The sequence below is a fragment of the Lactuca virosa genome, chromosome 5 (genome assembly GCF_052849685.1).
Source record: "Lactuca virosa cultivar CGN04683 chromosome 5, Lactuca_virosa_CGN04683_v6, whole genome shotgun sequence".
Taxonomy (NCBI): domain Eukaryota; kingdom Viridiplantae; phylum Streptophyta; class Magnoliopsida; order Asterales; family Asteraceae; genus Lactuca; species Lactuca virosa.
This window is the reverse complement of record NC_136430.1, coordinates 395,398,100-395,406,909: the sequence shown is the minus strand read 5'-3', so window position 1 is coordinate 395,406,909 and position 8,810 is coordinate 395,398,100.

The window sequence follows — 8,810 nt, the reverse complement described above, 5'->3', positions numbered from 1 at the left end:
TAAGTGTCACGAAGACCACTACTATCCTATAACATAATACAGTGGGCCGACATTGGTGCCTTTGACCCACAAGTATAGTAACGAGACTCACCTCACAGTCTAAAAAATAGATGCACGGATCACTACTCCAAAAGCTATCTCTACGAGTCACTATACAATTAACAAGGACCCAAATCTCAAACTACTATTCAAATTACCCATAATACCCCTAAGTCAAACTTGGTCAAAACCATGGTCAAAGTCCTGTCAAAAGGCAAACTGACTGAGTACACCCTGCGTACTCAGTCACTACGATGGGCGTAGTCGTGACTCAACCAAACCACAGGGTTCTAACCTAACACGTGCGTCGTACCTCTTGGTACGCCCGACGTACTTTGCCTGGGTTCAAATATTCTCATTAAGTGCTTATTTCTTATATACCTTTCACCCAAATTCAGATCTAGACCCAAAACATCATTCTAAGTGATAAAGTTTGCATCTTTATGACTTCCCATGGCTAGAAAACTGATGGGTTTTGAGCATTCTAACACTCCTAAGTGTACATGCAACCCTAAATACCTTGGATCTATGTTTTCTCTATTATACATGCAAATATGAACTTTCCAAGGTATTCATCCTAACTAGCATAATAACATTGATTCATATGAACATATCAAGTTAGAATTACATACCTCTTTGATGTAGATTGTCTTCATGAAGCTTGAGTGCCTAGTGCCCCAAGTGTGACACCTCAAATGGTTCACACAACACCAAATGCACATGGAATGACTTGAGAGAAATGGAACACTCCTTGAAATCGTCTAGCCCTCATATTCACACATTAGTGCACGATTTCTTGAGCCATGGGATTCTTTTATATGGTGGCTATTAGGGTTACACCATGTAAGTCATAACTTTACCTATTCCTTATGCTCCATGGATTTTAACCTCCATGGAGTATCCATGGGTCACCCCATGGACTTAGTCCAACATAAGGAATCTTGGATCACAAGCCCACATATATAAGAATGAATGATTTACACAATCAACCCATATATTTAATTAGTCTCCTATTGATCACTTAATTAATTCCAAATTAATTCTTGATCAATACTAATTAAATAACCTTATTAATATATTAGAACTTATAATATATTAATAAACCTTAAGTGTTATTTCTCTCATTTTAGTCTATCCAAATGCATGATGCCATGCAACCCAAATGGACCATGCCGGGTCGGGTCAAGTCTTACCAATTATAGTTATGGACTTAGACATTAATCCAACAGTCTCCCACTTGGATAAGTCTAAAACTATTATTGCATATGACTTCAGGAACCGATCAGCAATCGTAGCTCTCAAAAGCTTCTGTCGAACTCTGACCTTGTCGATGAACTCTGACCTTTGTCAATGACTTGTCCATTAGATAAGGGATCATATATTCCTCCATTCTAGATATCATATGGACTGAGACATGGATTATAATCATTCTCTCTGTCCATTTGTTGTTTCCCGATTTCCGATTTATGACGACTGACTAATTGAACAAATCAAATCAGTCCTGGCCCGGCCGAGCACTTACATTTGTCATCACCAAATCATCGAGGGGCCCACAGATATCGCTTTTATCCCGAAGGTAAAAGGAATGGATAAAATTCGACTCATATGGCTTGTTCTACTACTTGTTGAATCATACACAAAGGCACGTTTTATAACATCGAGTTACCAATGCGTTTTCGTGCAATCAATGTATAACCAACTCATAGTAACAACTCATATCTCTAGGTTTGAAGAATATAAGATATTATCGTCTCATGATCACTCGTGATAAAATCCATGAAGTGATTCCAATGAGCGCGGGTTGAATCCAATACTCAGAACGTATGAGCACTCATGAGTGTTGTAGCCCTTTGTCCAACATCTTAGACCTCTACAAGCCAACCCATGACAGTCTTGATTCATATCTACTTCCAACATATGACCGACTGTGGATGGTTTGAATAACTTAGTCCATCAGAACATTGACCTAGTTATTCTGGAAGTCAAAACATGCAAAGTGAAACACAATAATAATCGAATCCAATATGGTCTCAGAACTTATGAATATAAATAAAACACCTTTTATTTATCACCATATGATTACACATTATTCATTGTATACTGTTTCAGCTATCAACTTTATTCTTGAATTTAAAACAATAGTTGTCCCATGCTCCAAGCATGTACACTATGTTTTCTAAACACCAGTCATGCCATACACCAAGTATGCATACTATGTTTGCCTATGATCTTTACTTTGTGAAATAGATCAATTGAACATAACTCCAACGATTCTCATTTCACATTCCCAATTCCTTACTGCAAATACAAGAACTCCAAATTCTTGCCATTTACTAAAATCTATTAGATTCTAAACTTATATGCATTGATCCTCTTGTAATGATTATGCACAAAGTCAGAAAGACTTGACAACAAACATTACAGAGCATTCCAAAGGAGATCAACTCCTTGGAAACATCCTTCTTGCATTAAGTTTCCTAATCTTACACAGATTTATTGAACAATTTCTAACTTTGAAACATTTCCATATTCCATTTTGACTATCACTTCTGAACAAGAGTTGCCTCCTTACAGATTATGTCAATATGGTCCTTCCAGAATTAACATTATACTTCCAACCGTCCTTGAGCAACCAATCTTTGGTCATCCTTAGATTGTCCTCGACAATTGTTTAATCATTTTAGTCATATCCAATTCTAGACCTTTTCCCTTCTTAATGCCCCAGACATTTGGAAAATTTTAGAAAGGATAAATATAGCACATGTAATCGATCCTATATCCGAAGCATATGGGACACGAGTCATGATGTCTCACATAAAGACTAAACCAGTCTTTTGCTATAACATTTCCATTTCTATTTGCCAAGTTCTCATAATTCAGATTATGAAAAGGGATGCCGTAATCATAATCGAATTTTAGAGCGCAAATAATGGACCCATATATAGAATTTCCTTATGTTGAGCCATTCCAACATGACATTCATATATATATATCCTTGACTAAATACGATTAAAATCTCAATCTAAGCTTTTAGAATTGAAATGAAGTATAATTTCCTCTCCCTTAATTATAGCAAAACAACTTTTTCAACCCCTGCAGCCTCACGAATTGAAACTTTTGTTTTCTATAATTAACATTGCTAACTTGCAACCTTTATCATAATTATCATGCTCTCACAAACATGATGATTATTAGCATAACACTCATGCTCCCACTAGCTTTGACATGTAATCAGAAATCAGCTGGACTTCTAGAAGTCAATACTTTATTGACTTTCTTACCAACGTTCAGATTTCTGATACTAGATTGCTTTGGTAAAACTTTATCAAAATCATACACCTTGCCTTAGATACCACACTTGTGTGTCAAAACAATTTTAAGAACTATGAAAAGGGATGCCGTAATCATAGTCTCAATTGTTTAGACCTTTGCCACTTCTCACAAGTCCATGTTAGTGTGCCGGTTAACCACACATGCTCCACTAACGACTTTGAGAATGCAAATATCACAATTGCTATCTAGCTAAAATCTACTTAGTGAAAGTGTTTCCTCACCATCATTTTCATGAATCGGAGAGAAACCTTATTACACTTAGATTTAATGGTGTATGTGTTCTTATCCACGTGAATTGTCAAAACCATAGTCACAAGACAAGGATAATGACAAAAATCAAACTCATATGGACTGAACTCAATCTTAATTTCTTGCCATCTGGTAGCTCAAGGGTCTGCCATTGCTTCCAAGTAGCTGTGCAACCAATTGAGAAGTCTCAGAACTCCTATGCAAAGCCAACTTGAATAGGCACAGACATGTCGACACGATAGGTTATAAACCTCAAGTCGTGTGCTAGTGAAGAACTTCAGGTTTTATTCTTGATTAGTTATTGAGACTTTCAAGACCTTTAAGACTCCCACTGTCCTCTTGACATATAAGACTTCCTTATCAGATATTCAAGAGATAGTGTGGATTCTTTATCAAGACAAACACTTCACACGATTGGCCTTAGTTGGTCTTTGTTTAATCCAAAACATCACAACTTACCAACTTCAAATGTACAAGAGTAGAAAACTTTTACTCTTACATTTGAAAAGTGTTTTAAACCTTCTTTAAGACATGTCACTCAAGTTACAATCTTAGAGTATAACTCTAAGAATTGTTTTTGGAACGAAGTATAAATCATCTTCTTGATTTAACCACTTCAACAATTCATAGCTCCTCTTCTTAGCTACCAGAATGCACTTAGAGGATGAATTGTGATAAGGTCTCTTAATCATTAAGATGATTATATAACATGATACTAAAGTACTCTCCCATCTTTTCAGATTTGAGAAACTTTTATCTTTCTGCCTAAGTTGATTCTTCTTATTCGCTCTGCCATACATTGAAACCTTTTCCAATGTCTCAGAATTACACCTAAGCTTGTAAGTATAACCATATTTACTGAACTTTAGTAAATAATGACGAATAGTCTTAACGATTATTTGTGGTGGGCTTGATCAGTGCACAAGAATGTGTACTCGATCCTTTACTTGACTCACACATCCATAGGAACAAGTAGTTAGTCTTAATTTTTCCAATGCTTGAAAGTTCTTATTCATTATGCTATACAACTTGCATGATTCCAAGTTTCTATCCAACTGAAACTTAGGTGATGAGAATCTTTCCTTATTTGGTAAATTTAGACACTACCACAAATGAAAGAATCAAATTCATATTTCCACTCTTGCTCTTAATGGAATCTTATAAGCAACAAAAGTTTTCACACATGCCATTGTAAGGATATTTTAAAATAAATAAAATCAAAATTTTTTCCTTTTATTTTAAAACTTTGCGGAAAAACTATCCTTACAATGCAAAAGCACATGAAAACTTTGTTGTTATTTATTCCTAAGCAATATATCATAACTCTTAAGAAGTAGTTCAAGAATCCGATCTTCAAACTATGTGATAGAAATCCATCTACGCGATCAGATTCAACATATTCTTTCTTTAAGTTTCTTCACTTTTTCTTTGATTCTTAAAACATCACCATGTGACCCAGTCACATCATGTATCAAGAATCTCATAATAGAAACTTAGCAGAGTTAGATAGTGGACTTTACCTGAAGTAGAGTCAAACTTATTGACTTTAACATCCTTAGGTAAATTTGGCAGCTTCGCAACCAATGCCCCTTTCTTTGGCAATGGACCCTTGATAATGGGACTATCTCAGACTTAGCGTCTCTTTACCATTTGGTCAACCGAGTTGACTATGGCCGATCCCTTCCCATTGGGAAGAGAGAGCTTTACTGGATATCCAATGTCATCATTGTCAATGTCCATAAAGTTTTAGGAAGTTGATCTTAGCAAATAGATAAGATCATTAAGGGTCTTGTCATAGTCTGTTTCATAGGAGTCCCAAAGGAACTCACTATGTGACTTAGAAAATAGTTGAGTCACCAACTTTCTCAAGACTTTGACACCCAACTCTCTCGACTTGTCAATATCTGACTACATCTCCAAGATGTGATCACATATAGACCTTTGCTTGCCAATAGGGCTTGAGTGACCTTAAACTTTTCAGGAACTTGCGGGTTAGGGAGAATAATTGGAGGAGGTGAAAGAAGTATGATTTCCATGGGACATCATCTTCATTTTTAGGAAAACTTGTTTCAAGAGATTTGGGAAGATCATCTTTTGGGAGATATTCAAGATAGTTGATTTAAAGTCCTTAATATAACACCCAATATGAAATATTAAGGCTAGGACCCAACACAATACTTTTATAACTTGGAAGAAGGATGCCGTAATCCAAGCTATAAAATATTTGAAGGTAGGTGAATGACGATTCACCAATTTCCACCAAGATAAACGAAATGTATTATTAGGTTTTAATTGGTTTTGAAACTCCTAGATTCTTTTGAGATTCATTGAACTGTTCAATGGCATGTTTCAATCTCGAGTGTGCCCTTCAGGTTTTGTGACTGGGATGCCGAGGATCACAAAACAAGGTGTAAATAACCATGCAAATATACTTGGTACCCTTAAGTGTTTACCCCTCAATTGATGTGCCGGTTAACCACACACGCTACATCGATACTATGATAAACATTAAGTTACCCTTTGCCTACCTTGTTAAATACGAGTTAGTGTGCCGGTTAACCACACACGCTCCACTAACCGACTTAAACAAAGTGCAAAGTGTAATTTCATGGGTTAGCACCAAATTCACATTTTCCTAAGTAACTAAGCTTGGGAATTTATAAATGTTTAGTTACTTAGTATTTATCATTAATACTTTTAATGAAGGGAGATTTCTAGTCCTTGTCCTACCCGTTCGGCTAACGACCCTCCACCAGTCAAGGAAGCGGTGGGTGAGAGTGGACACCCATTAAACTGCCATTTTATAGGCAGTAACCTTATACCCCCCTTATAGACCGGCTTCGTGAATGAGGCCTACTAACGGTAAGATTGACTTGCTCTTATACATATATTTATTATTAACTTATAATACTATAAAGTATAAGGGTTGAATTTTAACTTTTAAAATTCTAGGGGCTAACTTGGAATTAAATTATTCATGGGGAAAAGTTTACAAATTCCAAAACTTGAGGGCAAGTTTTGAAAATATTCAAAACTAATTAATTCCATAACTTATGTGTTTAAAGTAGTTTTAATTAAAAAAAAAACTCTTCAAGTTCCATAACTTGAGGACAAGTTATGGAAGACTTTAAACTAATAAAAGAATGTAACTTTTCTTTATTTTTGTAACTTATGGAACTAATTAAGGTTACACATTTTATCATTTAATGAAGTGACTCTTGAACCTCCATAACTTGAGGACAAGTTATGGAGTCATAAAACCATTTAATGAGGACAAGACTCTTCATTTTTGTAACCATTGCCAACTTTTTATGAGTTTTATGAAACTTAAATGTGACTTTTCATATAACTTGAGGACAAGTTACAAAAACACATTTTAGAATCAACTCTTAGATTAAAATGGATTGAAAACACATAATCAATTAACTTTTCTATTAATCTAATAAACTCATATGAACAAAGATAATTCACATAAAATTTTTTTTTACAAGTAATTAGCATAACTTTTAAACTAATACAATTCGATTTTTCAGCTAATTTTGCAAGTATAACAAGAAAACAAGCCTTGGCTCTGATACCACTGATGAGTTTTGAGCATTCTAACACTCCTAAGTGTACATGCAACCCTAAATACCTTGGATCTATGTTTTCTCTATTATACATGCAAATATGAACTTTCCAAGGTATTCATCCTAACTAGCATAATAACATTGATTCATATGAACATATCAAGTTAGAATTACATACCTCTTTGATGTAGATTGTTTTCATGAAGCTTGAGTGCCTAGTGCCCCAAGTGTGACACCTCAAATGGTTCACACAACACCAAATGCACATGGAATGACTTGAGAGAAATGGAACACTCCTTGAAATCGTCTAGCCCTCATATTCACACATTAGTGCACGATTTCTTGAGCCATGGGATTCTTTTATATGGTGGCTATTAGGGTTACACCATGTAAGTCATAACTTTACCTATTCCTTATGCTCCATGGATTTTAACCTCCATGGAGTATCCATGGGTCACCCCATGGACTTAGTCCAACATAAGGAATCTTGGATCACAAGCCCACATATATAAGAATGAATGATTTACACAATCAACCCATATATTTAATTAGTCTCCTATTGATCACTTAATTAATTCCAAATTAATTCTTGATCAATACTAATTAAATAACCTTATTAATATATTAGAACTTATAATATATTAATAAACCTTAAGTGTTATTTCTCTCATTTTAGTCTATCCAAATGCATGATGCCATGCAACCCAAATGGACCATGCCGGGTCGGGTCAAGTCTTACCAGTTATAGTTATGGACTTAGACATTAATCCAACAAAAACGTCCAAAAGCTAAAACCCTAACCCAATAATCCATTAAGACATCATAACTCTTGCATGGAGGGGATAGAAGGACCAAGATCACATATTTATGGTTCCTAATAGCTCCATAATGGATAAAGTTTCCTACTTTATCCATTTGGATGGTCTAAACAACCAAGATCTAGTATTTAAGTCTCAAAGGTACCAAAATGCATCTTTCTCAAGTTAATCCATTAAGTCCAAGTCTCCAACCTTCAAATCTGAATCAATATGACGTTTAGATGGATAAAGTTTCCAACTTTATCCATAACAAGGTCATAAACTTTCAAGATATAAACTTTATGCACTAAAGTGACCAAAAACTGACATATGAAAATTAACAAGATCTATAAAACTAATGAGCAAGTTTGAAGCTTTTTACTCACAAAGGTCCAGAAATGATGTAATCTTGTTTGATCCATAGTTGGTTCCTTCTTCTATAAACTTTGTCACCACCTTGTTCTTTAAGATTCCACCTTCCAATGGAGAAATAAGCTCATAAATGGTGAAAATGCTCAAAACAAGAGAAATGAGGCTAGGGTTTCGAGTTAGAGGCTCAAGAGGGTGGAAGTTAATAATAGGAAGGACCCCCAAGGGGTTAAAGACCTTAAATAAGGCTCAAAAACCCGAAATTAGGGTTTTCATTATGTGTAATTACACCCATCGTAATATATATATGCCCAACATACTGGGTAAAGTCCCATGATTCCTTTAATGAAGTATGTCGTGTGTACTCCCATGTTCGCCCATCCTACTGCTAATTCCTCATTCCCATCTAAACTTTAAACAACCATAAATTCTTCATTCCAACTCCAATTTTGGC